The 16,671-nt window shown below is 40.8% G+C and overlaps 1 pseudogene; it reads right to left on the minus strand.

The window, feature by feature from the left end:
• Positions 1–379: 379 nt before the first annotated feature.
• LOC148532123 (uncharacterized) overlaps positions 380–16,671 on the minus strand; it is a 65,315-nt pseudogene continuing 49,023 nt past the window's right edge.

A 16,671-nucleotide genomic window follows, 5' to 3' on the forward strand; every position in this document is an offset into this window, starting at 1 on the left:
AGGAGGTAACTTCACTTTCCACCATACTGTATGGTTGCAGAAGATATGCCATCATAGTTTGGGGATTGTCTTGATTTGGATGCCTTTGGGGGAGTAGGCTGCACAGACAAAGCTAACCAAAGTGACCAACATAGTTTCTGTCACTTTTGTCTCTGTTTAAAGCATCTGCAGAGAGCGTATTACATCTATACCTGCCTTAATGTAGAGTTGCTGCAAGGTTGTTTTGCCTATATGAGAGAACATTCCAGTTGTGTCAGCACCAGGGAATGCATGGAATGCTGGAAAATCCTTTGCTCTTTCTGCCCCTATGGCTCTCCATATTGGCTCTATCTCCATAACCCCAGAGGCCATGGAAATGGATGTATTCTTAAGCATGAGGTCACAGATTGCTATGACTAACAATAGGACATCTGTGTCTGGAGAGAAGAAAACCATCCGTGCATCTGGTGGGTTTCGCTGTGATGCCAGGACAGCCTGGTAGATCAACAATGTAATCACAAAATAACCTTGGTGCCAGATGGAGACCTGTGGTGATTAAACTCAGAGGGTACAGCTGCCAATTTGCAGAATTGGATATTGCCTGTCTCCAATACAAAAAGAGAGCTATACAGGGAAATACTGCAAAGGCACTTATACCATCATGAAAAACACAAAATTAATGCAAAATGTATAAAATTTAATATAATATAAGTACATATAAACAATCACAGAACTAGAACAAAACTAGTTGCTCCCAGGAGTAAATAAATAATAATAACACACAACAATCAATAGTAAAAACAATTGTATGAGAGCTTGATGACTGGTAATAACTGGTAGCAAGGAAGCCTATGTTGAAACCTCAGTGATGCTGATTGCAAAGCCAGATGGTAAATAATAGTCTCAAATAGAAACAAAGTCTCCAGTGTTAATTGTAACAAAAGAGGTATAATATGGGTTCCACAGCTGTTTAAATGGAGCGCAAATACGTAGGAAAAGCAAGTCTTTGTTGCAACTGGTATGCCCTGACGAAGAGGTGATGACCAGTTTGTTTGATGTACTGTTGTACCGTAGAGTCTTTGCAGCAAGATAGTTGGTCAGATCAGCATTTGTCTTTTCATGTGAAAGGAACCTGGACATTGGGATGTGTTTTATGTTTGTGTCATTTTTTTAAAGTTGCAGTCATTTACAAGGCAAAGCTGATCTGGCTTTGCCTTGTAAATGACTGCAATTTTAAAAAATCTATTGAGATCAGTCTGCATCCCACACCTCCAGCAGACTCGCTCTCTATTACATCCCACCCCTAGTCTTCATACAGCTTTTGACCTGTCACATCTTCATTCAAGATCGTTGGTACATACTCATCAGTTATGTATGCATGAGTGATAGCATTGTATAGCTTGTCACCTTCATCAACAAATGGGTTTCCATGTTTTAGAATGGCTGCCTTCATCTTATCTATGGTATAATGCTCCCTCTTCATAGCACTTGGCCTAAGGTCTTGATGCTCTCTGCTTTTGTCCAGATCAAGGTCAAACTGATTCCTGAAGTCTTTTGCAACATGGGATAGTTCTGCTGTAACTATGAATAACCTCTGTCTGGCATTTGCATTGTTTGAGATGCCGACGAGTCCGGAATAAGTTTTAATAAGCTTGTACAGATTTTCGCATGTGTGGTCCGCCCCAATTGATACAAAGGGAATGTCACTCTTCATGACTGCAATGTTGCCTGCTTGCAGCTCTTTCCAGGTTTCAGGGTGATTGGTCCTCACATTATGCATGTCAGAGATGTATCTGGGCCAGAGTCGCTTGTATTTGATCCAGTCATAGGTGAAGAAGAGCTTGCTCAGCTGCTCTCCGACTTGAAGATTAAGATCCAGGTCAGCATTCCAGGTTGCAGTGAAAAAGAATGGGATTGCTTCAACTCAATGTAGGTAGTTTACCATTGCCTTGATGAACAGTCAGAGCCAATCCCAGAACTTGTGGGTTTTCACGTGCACATGTTGGCCGGAATGAAGCTGATTCTCTTACTGGAATGTAGTTGACCTGTCAGTTTGATTTGAACCATACATGATGTTCTGACTGTGAGTGTTCTGACTGTGAGTGTTGCTCTTTCAACAGCTGTGGACCTCCTTTGAGATTGTAGGCTCTCAGCAGGTCCTATCATGATCCAGCAGATCATGGTATACAGTTTAACTGGAACGTCATGGATGTTACTGGCGACCTGTATGGTGTTTGCATCCTTGGCTGCTTTGGTAAAGTTTGCATTGCTTTTCCTTATCAGGTTTTCTGCTTTGTAGATAGTGTCCATGTTGTCCTCTTCATTATCATGACTTTCCATCGAAGAATGAACCATGCTGTCTCGCATGCCTCTGGGCAATAGAGAACAGCTGACTTCCTTTGATTTTTTGGCAGACATGACTTCAGGTGTTGCAAGGCATTGAGGATGTTTTATTTTAGCTACTTTCTATTGAATGAAGGTATGTGATTTTCTAAGCCTTCTGTGCCAAACATATTGACATATGTGGTTTTGATATCTTCCATAGGTAGGTATGCTTTGTTCTGTGTTTCTTGGCAGTGTGGAGGCCAGTAGCTAATGCATGTGCATGATTGTCTTGGGCATGTTGGATTTGGTCCTTGTTAATTGCATTTGCATAGCAACAATGATGATAGACTGATTGATGTGCACAGAGTGTATTTACTGTACAGCTTTGCAGTCGTCATTGAACTTCAACGTAGTTGCCATCAACGCACTGGCCATCTCTACTACTATATCCAGCACACACTGGTAGGAGTCTATCCATGGATGTAGCACCAACTGTTCATTGTCAGCACCAGACTGATAGAGTATACACTACTTCCAGTTGATAAACTCCTGAGCTGGACATGTAGCCCCTTCAGCAGCTTGTGGTTTGTTACTCATGTTTAAAGCCTACAACACAGAAAACAGAACAAAAAATCTAATATAATTTAATATAATCCAACAACTGCTGTATACTACAATATATAAACTGCAATATAATACAAGAACTGCTGTAACAATTGTCTCTACACATTTGCAACATCTGCAACTAAGAGCATTTGATTCTTTGGCCCTGAAAAGTTCAGCTGTGAAAATCAAATTTCTATGTTAGTTAGAAGCCGAGTTATAGATGAAAACATTGTTTTCCGGCAGCCATTTTGTAAATTCCAAGATGGCAGCCATGTATGTATAAAGGCAAATGGAAACATTGTTTTTCTGATAGCTTATACTTATAATTGTATTGTGTGCCATTCAATAGTAAACCAATATTACTTGCGGTTTGTTAGAGAATGGATGTAAGTGCACCAGAGTGACTAAGTATAAAATATAGCAAGCAACACATAATGAGATTTTGCCAACCATATATTTTTTCATATTTCTGCATATTTCAGCTTTTGCTCATTATACATTATTGTTGCCATAAGCAATGCAATTGATTAAGCCCTAATTAATAATTGTGCCACCCACATGTTCATGTCATTTTGTAAAATTCCAGTATTCTTGAGGTGGGGATATTAGAAAAATAGAATGAAAAAGCATTTTTGTCCTAAGCAAATATGCAGTTTCCTTTTTTATATATACTAGCTGTTGCCTGCATCTTCGCCCATGATGAAATCGCTTCTGCCAACATTTTTGTTTTTAGTTGTATTGCATTGCATAAGGGCCCTGTTGCTGGAGTGGCCCACATGACCGGCAGCAATATACAGACTGGTGGCAGCAGCACCTTCACCCACCACTCATGCCAATGTCACTGTGTGCCCTGTGCAGACTTCCTATCCTATTCAAGTGAATGCAGGCACAGAGCACCTCTTCCCCTACCCCTTAACGGTCGCATGCATGGTTCTGTGTTTGGACATCAATGAGGTTGATCAGCTCGAGCAGACTTGCACGCTGTAACAAAGGTACTTTGCTGCCTGTTCTGCTTCCATTGGTGCTGGCATCTCACTGTCCATGAAAACATGCTTTGTCCAGCAGGTTTTGTGATAGTGAACATCAATTGAATGCGCATCCCCTGGTGCAATGCATGAGGTCAGTCTTGTTGTCAGTGTGTCATTATTGCCTCTTTCAACAGCTTGTTTAAGAGAGTTACCAGCCTGATAGTCCTCACCTGATACAGCTGCTCATCATCATCTTTCTGACAGAAAAAACATGGGCCCTGATTCAGACCCACTCGCAAGCGGGCGCACGTACGTTAGGCGTACGTACAAAAATATTTAAATTCAATGGCTCGCTCGTATTTTCGTTCGCATCTAAAATTCCTCCCAAAACTCTGACGACCCCTCCTCTAACTAACAAGCGTACGAAATAGCGAGCGTACATCCCCAAAATGGCTTGAAAGGAACGCACGCACAAGTATAAACAGGAAGTGGCCTTGTCAGATGTCGATTACCTGCTCCTTTATTCTGCCTACCTCCATCAATCGTATCATGCCAATCAATGTATCAATTAGCTTAATTGTTTGTTTTTTTCAACACAATGCAAGAAACTTTACTCTTGTCCGTGTTTGTGTTTACCCGCAGAATACGTACGGATGAAACATTCGCTTTTATTGTTCAAAAAACATGTGAACCACAATTAAACAATTGTACTATTGCTGTGGATCCCCGCATATTTCCCTGGGTTCATTTCTTTATTTAAATTTGCTTACGCATGTCACTGCATCAAGCCTATCATAACTCTCCAGAGATTTCTGGCCCTGTCGAACACATGACTCATACACTAACCAATAAAATTGCTCCTGTTAATTTCCAAAATACATTAGCCAATCAGAAAATTTTTACACACTTTATCAAAAATGATTTTTAAGAAAAACACCATTGCCATCATGAGAGTCTCCGCATTCACCAGGCGCGAGCTGCTGGTGCTTACGGAGGTCATGGATCGCCGGATCACCAGCCAACCTCAACCCATGACCAACCGGCAGAAGCGCTCCGCGTATGCGGAGGCACGGTCCCGCCTGCGGTCCTTCGGCTCACGCCGCAACATCGGGCAGCTGGAGCGCAGGTGGTCCGACCTGCAACGGCGAACGCCCCGCTTGCTGGCATGCTTTCGCATGCAGATCCTGGCAAGTAAGTGTTATGTATTGTGGTTTTAATGTTTGTGTTTGTGGGGCAAACTGCGTGTGCATATTTTCCTGTCTGTTCTATTTCTTATTTGTACTCATATCTGCGTGTGCATGTTTTCCTGTCTGTTCTATTTCTTATTTGTACTCATATCTGCGTGTGCATGTTTTCCTGTCTGTTCTATTTCTTATTTGTACTCATATCTGCGTGTGCATGTTTTCCTGTCTGTTCTATTTCTTATTTGTACTCATATCTGCGTGTGCATGTTTTCCTGTCTGTTCTATTTCTTATTTGTACTCATATCTGCGTGTGCATGTTTTCCTGTCTGTTCTATTTCTTATTTGTACTCATATCTGCGTGTGCATGTTTTCCTGTCTGTTCTATTTCTTATTTGTACTCATATCTGCGTGTGCATGTTTTCCTGTCTGTTCTATTTCTTATTTGTACTCATATCTGCGTGAGCATGTTTTCCTGTCTGTTCTATTTCTTATTTGTACTCATATCTGCGTGTGCATGTTTCCCCTCTATTTCTGATTTATTCATTCTACTGCTATTTGGCTTATTTTTTTTTTTTTTTTTGAGTTTTGTTGCCCGGATTTGTCCATAAACTAACCGCAATTTCTTTGTCATATTTTAGGGGGACAGCCAAGACTCCGCCGTGACCGTCCATCCAGACGGCGTTCCCGGCCACTATCCCCAACCCCCAGCCAACACTCCACCCCAAATCTTTCCCCTATTCCCCACTCCTCCCCATCCTTCCCAGACCCTCTCCTGGAAATGTCGTGCCTCCTTCCCCTCCGTCCCACTTCCCCCTCTCCTCCACCCACCCCTCTTCCAATTACCCCTCCCCGGAGTCCATCATAACTCCTCCCCATTCTTTGGGTAATGACGGATCCTCCGAGGAGGATGATGGAGGTATTTCCGGAGCTCCCGTTTTGTCTCCCGGTATGTTTTTTTTTTTTAAAGCACAAACTGTTTGTATGTAATCATGTGTCGTGCCTTTCTTCGTGTTTTTGTGGCTTGACTTTGGGTGATTTTGAAGGTTTGCCTTTACCTCTTCCTGGTGATTTCAACATACACATATCATACCTCTGGGAATTTGTACCTAGGCCTTGTATTTTTGCCAGCCCCCCCTTTTTTTTTTTGGGTTGGGGTTTAGGAGTGATTTGGTTGTGTTATTTTTTTTTAATGTGGATTCCCTATTGTTGTATTAACCCACACACTTTTCTCACCCACAGAGGAACAGAGGCGTCGGCAAGAGGTGGCGGATTGTGTGGGGCAGATGCGCCAACATGTCATCGGCATTCTGGTGGCCCTCGACCGGCTGTCTGGCCTCCTTCGCCAGTAGTTTTTTTTTTTTTGTTATATTTTCTAAATAAATTTATTAAGACAAATATACGTTGTGGCTCATTTTTAAAAACCAAAACCAAGATAGTTTAGCATGACATAAGTAGACTGTTCCTGCAAGGATTTCCCTTTTTTAAAAGTTAGATTGTGTTTTGTCTTTGTATGTCAAACAGACACAAGAAACACATAACAGTAACAATGTCATTTCCCTTTTTGGGTTTAGTGTCAATTACATATTTCTACATTTTCCAGGTTCCTAGTTGGTGCGCAAGCTGCTTAGGCCAATCTTACAAATCCCAAGGTTGGGCCAGGCTTCCTTTTGGTGTGGATTGGGAAGCTGAAAACATATTTCAGTTTAGCTCAACTGGCGTCAGTACTGGTTTACCCCTTAGTCAAATGTAACTTGTGTTAACCTGGTTACACTTGCTGTTAACGTCCCAAAAAAGGAAGACCATTTCACTCTCCAAACATTTATTCACAACATAACAGAGAAAACAAAGTGGTCACTCCCAAAAAAAGAACACAGTGATAAATTCAAATACAACACATACCAAGAAATAATTAAATAAAAACAAAACATCAAGAACTGGTTGACGAAGGACCATGCCAACATGATTCCACAAACATGGCGTTGCGATATGGGTTCCAGAATATATGCCCAAAAGGACCAGATCCAGGTTTGGTAAGGGTAGCAGGAAGTAGTGAGCGTTGGAGTGCCAAAGATTATGTGAACAAACAGAAGATGGTGAGAAAAAAAAAAAATTAGATGTTCGCAAACAAACACAAACACATTAGGTATAAACACTGGAGTTTTGTTCAAACTTACCTAAAAAATCTGGCCACCACATCATCGCGTATGGCCCCCCCACATACTGACCTTCGACCAACCTCGGGGGGGCCATCCACAGGTAAGGCATCCTCTGGCTGCATTGGGACACCACTCCTTATGGCAATGTTGTGAAATATCCCACACAGGACCACAATTTTAGACACCATATCCGGCACATACATGAGCTCGCCACCAGAGCAGTGGAGGCATCTGAATCGGCCTTTTAAAAGGCCGATACAGCGCTCCACCACTTGCCTGGTGGCTGTAAGTGCGGAATTATACGCACTTTGTGGCCCTGGTGTGGGAGCCAAATAAGGAGTGAGCAGCCAGGACATGCAAGGGTATCCACTGTCTCCTGTGAACAAAAATAGACCACATCAGGAACACTGTGTATCAAGCTTAACATTGTTATGTACTAAAGGTCTCCACTTACCCAGAAGCCACGCATCACCAGCTTGTAGGTTGGTTAATTTCTGCCATATCCCTGATTGCTGGATGACGAAGGAGTCATGAGCACTTCCGGGTAATTTAGCATTCAGGGACAGGATCTGGAGGGAGGCATCACATACCACCATTACATTCAGGGAGTGATAGTGTTTACGGTTTCTAAATATTGCCTCCAGCCGTGCTGGAGGCTGAAGTGGTATGTGAGTACCATCCACAACCCCTATGATGTGTGGGAAGCCAGCTATTTGGTAAAAATTGGCCTTGGCCACACTAAGGGCACCCATATCCAAAGGCATTTTAATAAAATGATGGAGGTGCTTGAAAAGTGCCTCCATCACTGCCCTCAGGATCCGGGAAAAGGAGGATTGGGAGATGCCCGCCACTATTCCCACCGTTGTTTGAAACGATCCTGAGGCACAGAAATGTAACACCGCCATAAATTGCGTCAGTGGTGGTATTGCTGTTGGACTGTCAATTTGCCGCTCAAGATCACTTTCTATTAATGAGAGAGTGTCTATGATGATTTTGGGAGGTAGACGGTAGCGTCTTAAAACCTCATCATCGGGCATTCCAAAAAGGGTGACACGTGTTCGAAATATCTGGGGCCTTGCATGTCTACGATGCCTACGCCTGGGACGAGTTTGAGGTTGGTCGTCTTCAGGGAGCAGGGCCAGAACAATGCGCCCCAGATCTACCTGAAATTCAAAGTTTACAATTTAAGGCTTTTGAGGCACCCCAAAAGTAACAAAAAACAACTTAGCTTTCTGATACCATCCATAGCTGCTTACATGCCGGGGTATTGTCATGATACGTATAAACTGTAAAAAAGCCAAAAATGAGACATCAAAAATTTTGAGGGTGAATTATTATTTTTCAAATTGTTGCAAGCCAACACATAAAATAGGCGAAACACACATTTGGCCATCGATGAAAACGACATTGCACACCGTACGTCAAATAGGGTTCAAATGGCCCCCAAAAATGGAAAAGGGAAAAGCAAAACTGGTTTACATGATGAATAAGCCGCCAAAAATGCGTTAATTAGTTCGCAAATGCAAGTCACTACACCAACAGTCAAAAATGCGTTAATTAGTTCGCAAATGCAAGTCACTACACCAACAGTCAAAAATGCGGTAATTAATTCGCAAATGCAAGTCACTACACCAACAGTCAAAAATGCGGTAATTAATTCGCAAATGCAAGTCACTACACCAACAGTCAAAAATGCGGTAATTAATTCGCAAATGCAAGTCACTACACCAACAGTCAAAAATGCGGTAATTAATTCGCAAATGCAAGTCACTACACCAACAGTCAAAAATGCGGTAATTAATTCGCAAATGCAAGTCACTACACCAACAGTCAAAAATGCGGTAATTAATTCGCAAATGCAAGTCACTACACCAACAGTCAAAAATGCGGTAATTAATTCGCAAATGCAAGTCACTACACCAACAGTCAAAAATGCGGTAATTAATTCGCAAATGCAAGTCACTACACCAACAGTCAAAAATGCGGTAATTAATTCGCAAATGCAAAAAAAAAAATGGACTTACCCAACTCGAATATATAAGATTTCCAAAAAAAAGGTCTTGGGGTCCGAAAGCCAAAACAAACTAAAAAAGATGAAATTAGTGTTAAAAAAAAATAGCTAAACAAAAAACAGAAGTAGACACCAATTGGCCACAAATTAGACTGCACAAAACTTACCAAATCAGGAATGGATGTGGAAAAAAGCAAAAAAATGCGAACGGAAAACCAAAACAACTGTAGCAAAACCAAACAAAAAACCAACTCTGCCAAATCCTCCAACCGCAAACAACCAAATCCAAACAACTTAACCGCCAACAATCCAACAACCCAACCTCGACTCCACACACACCAAGCCATAAATAGTGTTTATTTTCCCGCACAAATTAAGGATGAATCATAGGGACGCACAATCAATGATGCGGCCGCAAACAAAGGACGCATGTATAAATACGTCACGAAATCACATTGAATTTCTGGTTGATTGCATTCTGGAAGCAGAGACATGGCTTCAGACCAGGGAAACAATGGCCAAAATTCCGGCGGTAAGGCCTTCATGCATTTTGTCTCAATGATTATTTTCAAACAAATATATTGGTCAAGTTGTGAAGTGGCTAAATCTGCATATTTACCCAAATAGGTGAGGAGGATGACATGGAAGAGACTGCTGGCCCCAGTCAACCCGCCAAAGCTGCCAAAAAAAAAAGGCAGCCACATTTCACAAGCAAGGAGATGGAGGTTTTGATCCAGAAGTGCGTTGACATCCTGCCCCAGGCAGCCAGGAATATGAGCCAAAGCCAGAAGTGGAGAATGTGGGAGGAGGTCGCCGTTGCTGTCAATAGGGTGGGTGATTATGTCCGTCTAGCCCGGGATGTCAAACGGCGGTAAGTAAACACTTTCCCATCCTATAAACAAACCCATTGTAAAAAAAAGGATAATGGGTCCAATTTCATTCCACAGATGGGCAGACTTCAAATATCGTCTCAAGCAAAAACTTGCTGACAGGGCTAGGCATGCAAGGGGGACAGGTGGGGGTCCCACCCCTGTGTCATTGGAGTTGACAGACTTAGAAGAGCTGGCACAGGGGTGTGTGCAGGCTGTGGAGGTGTTTGGCGTGTCCAACATGGATACGGACATGCCAGACTTTGCGGCTCCTCATGTTGGCCAAGGTAAGTCTTGTGATGTCACCAACTCTGAAATGCTATTGTGCCAATATGTAGATTCTAATGTGAGTCTTTTCGCAATTTTCATAACAGAGACAGAGGCGGATGAGTCTGCTCCAGAGGGGAGCCTTGGCCGCAGAATTTCTGCTGGCTCTGCAGGGGAGGAACCAGTACATCCGGCTGAGGACCCTGCAGAAGCCAGTCCAGGGCGTGCCCCCTCGCAGGCAGTGGGCCTCCTCACAGAACTCAATTTTAAATCGGATTGCCATACGGAGATTCTGCAGAGGATGGACGCCAGTCTGATACGGGTGGCTGAGGCCCTGGAGCAAAATGCTGCGGCCAACGTGACCATTGCTCAGGCCCTGGCGGAAAATACCAGGGCCAACATCCGCATCGCCGATGCCCTGGAGCAGCTCGTTCGCCAGCACATGGTGGAGCCGACCTCCCTTCCTGCCGGAACATCCGGATCCTACACCTCTGGCACAACATCAGCCAATCCTCCAAATGTGCCTAGCCCTGTGCCTAGTCCAGAGGCCACAACATCTGCCTCTGGACAGGCCAGCCCGATGGCATCCCGGACCCGGTCTGGCGCCCACCCTCACCCAGCCAAACGGGCGAGAAAACGGTGACAGCAATGGCGACTTTTCCCACACTCCTTCTGTGCTTGGCTCATATTCCTTTCTGGTCAAAACTTCCCTCTCCTTTCTTGTGAAATGTTTTTAAATTTTGTATTTACGCTTATGTTAGCAGTTATGGGTTTTTTTTTTTTTTTAACAAATATCTTTGCCACAAAAAAAGGCAACAAAATATTAGGCCAATTTGTTTGTGTTTAAACAATAAATTTAAAACAAAAAACTGAGATTGTATTGTGACATTATTGTACAAATGGGTTACATTTAATCCTGGCCCTAAAGGCAAAAACTGACCCTCTTAAAAAAAAAAAAGGCCTCTTTAAGGAACGTTTAAAAAATCACATAGCGATGCAAATTCCACAGTAAACCAAAAAAAAGGGGAGCTAATTAAAACATGATGACATTATTGTTACAATAGGCCATAACCAACAAATTGTGGCCAAAATAAAACACCAAAAATGTACGCTAATTGATTGTGTAATCATGACATTAGCAGCTCTGATTTCCACCTGCGTACGCTTTTGTGCTATCCCAATAAACTGCTTCCCAAACACATACCAAGCCGGTTTTCAATCCAACACTAATTACTTTACTGACCAGCCGCGATTAATCGCAGCACCATCGTTGAGTCCCGGGACGGAGGAGAAGGCCATCGCCAATGTGGTCGAGTAATCCTGACCCTAAGCTGTGCGAGCATTTTGAAGGGAAAGCGGATGTTCCAGTGACGTATGAGACGGTCCGAACACATTTGACGTTCGCATCTGCTAATGTATGTACGCCCCAAAAACGCCTCGCCACGCCTGCGTTTTTTCATCTCCACCCCCGTCAACACCCAAAAACGCCCTGTTCTGTCAATCACATTTGACATGTCACTTCCTGTACGCTATTTTAGGAACGAGAGAAAAAAAGCTCGCAATCTGCCGTACGCACATGCGCAGTGTAACACCGACGCATGCGCGGTTAGTCAACATCGGAACGCAACGAGCGTACTGTTGTTAACGTGCGGCTCTGAATGAGGGCCATTGTTCCTTATTCAGTGGACTTGTCTGTGACCTCGTGAATGGTGTTGAATAGCCAGATGTTGCTGGGCCTGCTTCATCCATTTCAGTTTTTTTTCTTTTCTGCCCTCATTTCTTGGCAGTGTGGAGACCAGTAGCTAATGCATGTGCATAACGGTCTCAGGCACATTGGATTTGGCACTTGTTAATTGCATTTGCATAGCAACAATGATGATAGACTGATTGATGTGCACAGAGTGAGTTTATTGTACAGTTTTGCAGTCATCGATGAACTTCAACGTAGTTGCCATCATGCACACTGGCCCTTTCTACTACTATGTCCAGCACACGCTGGTAGGAGTCTATCCATGGATATAGCACCAACTGTTCATTGTCAGCACCAGACTGACAGAGTATACATTGCTTCCAGTTGATAAACTCCTGAGCTGGACATGTAGCCCATTCAGCAGCTTGTGGTTTGTTACTCATGTTTAAAGCCTACAACACAGAAAACAGAACAAAAAAAAACAATTCAATATAATGTAATACAACTGCTGTATAGTACAATATGTAAACTGCAATATAATACAAGAACTGCTGTAACAATTATCTCAACACATTTGCAACTAGGAGCATTTGATTCTTGGCCCTGTAAATGGTACTTCAGCTGTGAAAATCAAATTTATATGTTAGAAGCCGAGTTATAAACGAAAACATTGTTTCCATCAGCCATTTTGTAAATTCCAATATGGCGGCCTTGTATGTATCAAGGCAAATGGAAACATTGTATTTCTGATTGCTTATACAATAACGCTTACAGAAATGTATAGTTTTCCTACTCTCCTCAAAAATCCAACGACAGTTCAAATTCATACGTAGTGAACCTGACTATCATGTCAAGCAATGTAATGTGTCTGCATCATCTTTAGAGATTTCAGGATGGGGTAGAGACTCAAGAAAAATATTTTTTTTTCTACAGTTACACTGCAAGATTGAAGTTTGTGCATTAGCTCTCATCTTCATCTGGCTACGGTGCTGCTTAATGTGAGTTCAGGTTTGTGGGCTTTGTAAAAATATCATGTTAAGAAAGAAAATTGTTATATCAAATGTATAATTGTATTGTGTGCCATTCAATAGTAAGCCAATATTACTTGCTTTTTGATGTTAGAGAATGGATGTAAGTGCACCAGAGTGACTAAGACTAAAATATAGCAAGCAACACATAATGAGAATTTGTCAGCCATATATTTTTTCATATTTCTGCATATGTCAGCTTTTACTCATTATACATTATTGTTGCCCTAGGCAATGCAATTGATTAAGCCCTAATTAATAATTGTGTCACCCACATGTTCATGTCATTCTGTAAAATTCCAGTATTCTTGAGGTGGGGGGATATAAGAAAAATAGAAAGAAAAAGCATTGTTGTCCTAAGCAAATATACAGTTTCCTTTTATTTATTTATTTATACATACATATATATATATATATATATATATATATATACATACTAGCTGTTGCCTGCATCTTCGCCTGTGATGAAATTGCGTCTGTCAAAAATTTTTTTTATATTTGAGGTGTTCAAGTTGTATTGCTTTGCAAAGGGGCCCTGTCGCTTAAGTGGACCACATGACCAGCAGCGCTATACAGACTGTTGGCAGCAGAACCTTCACCTACCACTCATGCCAATGTCACTGTGTGCCCTGTGCACAGACTGACTATCCTATTCAAGTGAATGCGGGCACAGAGCACCTCTTCCCCCACCCCTTAACGGTCGCACGCATTGGTGCCACACCTGTCTCTTGTATTTATGATATCAATAAATGTTGTTTTAGTTATTGCTCAGCTTTAACTTGTTGGATCAAGATGAAACAAAGTGCAGTTTATTTCCAGGAGTTCCCACTACAAAATAATGTAGTTTTTATAAAAATCAGTTCAGTCGTTTTTGCACCAACTTGGAACAAACAAGTAGACACAACGTTCTTATAATATTAGTATAGATACAGCTCTCTATATCTGCCTACAGCAATTATAATCTAAGCTGAGCATCCAATTATGTTGATTTATGAGCAAATTAGCACATAAGTTGCCGCTTCTATACTAGTGATTTGACCTATCTGCAATTAGATAAGTTTGTCATAAAGATGTACTGTACAATATGTTAAGCTTTAAAATGTTTCTATGGAAAAATATTTTTTTCTCTCTTAAATGCTATTTTAAAATCATAAAAGATTGTGCAGCATAAAATATACCTCATGTAGTACGTTCATATAAGGGACACTTTTGAGATATTAACAGTTAAGCTGAAATAAATATGTATATTTTTATTTAATAAGTAATATTATGTTTTTCCTTTTGCAATTATACATATGTAAACTTTCATACCATGACATTAAACTGCAGATTTAATGCTGTAGAAATGCATTCAAAATGATAAATTTAATACTACTATTAAATAATTCTGTACTTTAGTTTTAGCTGCTCAAAACACATCACTGTGTACAAAATTGATTTAAATCACGTGTAAAATTAACTAGTCATATGAATCTCTGCTCCCTAAAACATGCACTTCTGATCATTAACATCTCATAGCCTAATCTGCTGTGCATATGGAATGCACTTTACAACATGTTTGAGTGTAAGCAAGCTTCAGAGGCTGTAATAGGGATCAATGCTCATTATGACTGCTGGATATTTTGGCTGGTGTTCAAGATTTTTACAGGCTGTTAATGCACTGCATGCAATGTTCTGGTGTAAAATTGAGAGATGTAAAAGAAAAACTCACTATTACATACTGTAATTAGGTAATTAGATCAAGCTTCACGGAAACAGTACTACTTAATTTTTTTTATAAAAGTATTGTTAATGTTTTATTGTTAATGTTATACTGCAATATCAGAAATATAGAATTGAATCATACTGTAGCTTACTGATAAATAACTGATCAGTTTCTTGACCCATCATAGTAAGAGTAGAAATATTCCTTACCAAAATGGTACCTATGAAACAGTGCCCATTATTTTACTTTCTGTATTCACACGAATTGGTATAATTTCCCTTTATTGCAACATATTAGTGGAACATCATCCTCAAGATATTAGAATGTCAGATAATGTGCCCTGGAGTATGGAAAAAAACAAAACACAATAACAAGTACCTAATTTAATGACATGGTGTAATAAGCACACCCACGTTGTTCATTTTGTAATTACATGTTTAGAAAATTAAGGTCTCATTGGTAGTGAAAGATTACAGCACATTGAAATACAAAGCACACATTGTATTGAATAAGTCGATAAACATAGTAACTATAAGTTTGATTATAACAGTAGATACACTGAGATACTGAAATCACACCGCACATTTGTGTAAATTAATAAATTAAACTGCTAAATAGAGAGCTATTTATTATAGGGAAATTGTATTTCTATAAATTGTTTCCAGTGATTAGGAAATTCAGAATTATTCACTTATTTTAAAAAAATGGAAACATTAGCTGGGCTTTAATGAAGTTATTTCATTTGTTCAATTTTACTCAAATAGACCTACATATAATAATAGATATATCATCAAACACTTTAGTGCTATGGACAAGTGGGACTCATCCTTAATATGTACAGTACATTCAAACTTAGACCGGGTACAAATTGGAGGATATGTTCTTTTGAGGCAAATTGGAACAACATATCTTTCACATTGCATAGTGTGTACGCTCAATTGTGTGCTCATGTGCATCGTTCATTGCATCTTCACATCTAATGTGTTGCAAGTCAGATGGGAATATGTCATAAATGATGTGGTGCACAGCATGCAGTTTGTATGCTCAACTGGAAGACCACAAGATATATATTGGTACAATCTTTCCTCTGAAGACATCACATGAACTGCCAGTGACCTTCACAATGATTGCATAGTGTGTACAGGAGAAAAGCTTAATTGGGTACAATGCTCCATCATGCTATATTGTGCTGTTGTTTGGAGAATTGCAAAGTGTGTACACTATATATTGTGTGTTCTGGGATGAAGGGAAATTGGAACAACCATTGCATCTTTTGTATGTCATTCTAATGCGTACCTAGGCTTACTGAAAATACATTGCTGTAGCTTAGTGCTGAAGTTGGGGCATACTTGCCAACTCTCCCTGATTGTCAGGGAGACTCCATGAAACAGTAGCAATCTCCCTGACTCCCTGAAGAGCCTAAAAATCTTCCTGATTCTACATTACCCAATTAAGAAGATGTTACATATATATTTATAAACATCGATATATACATTCAAATGGAATCATTTGTATCATTCCCCTGCATTGGTTATAAGGCAGAGTGATCCCTACGGCTACATGCATTTTCTGTAATGTATCAGTATGTTTTCATAAAAAAATAGATCTTACTAACTTCCTTTGGGCTCGTTTACAATTGGATGTAAGTCAGTATTATAACACCCCCCCTGATGTAGCAGTACACACCCACTTTACCGCCACGTTCATAGGTGCTGCTTTCACAATCTCCCTGAAAAGCTTTTTAAAAAGTAGGCAAGTATGAGTTGGGGAAGGGCAAAGTTAATTATTTTTCATGTCAGGGCATGATTATGTAATTAAGTCTTCCCCCATCCCTATACATAATACATACTCAGAGTACCCTAATTTGAAATAGTGGAGTCCCC

The sequence above is a fragment of the Taudactylus pleione genome, unplaced genomic scaffold (genome assembly GCF_031769625.1).
Source record: "Taudactylus pleione unplaced genomic scaffold, aTauple2 ptg000083l, whole genome shotgun sequence".
Taxonomy (NCBI): Eukaryota; Metazoa; Chordata; class Amphibia; order Anura; family Myobatrachidae; genus Taudactylus; species Taudactylus pleione.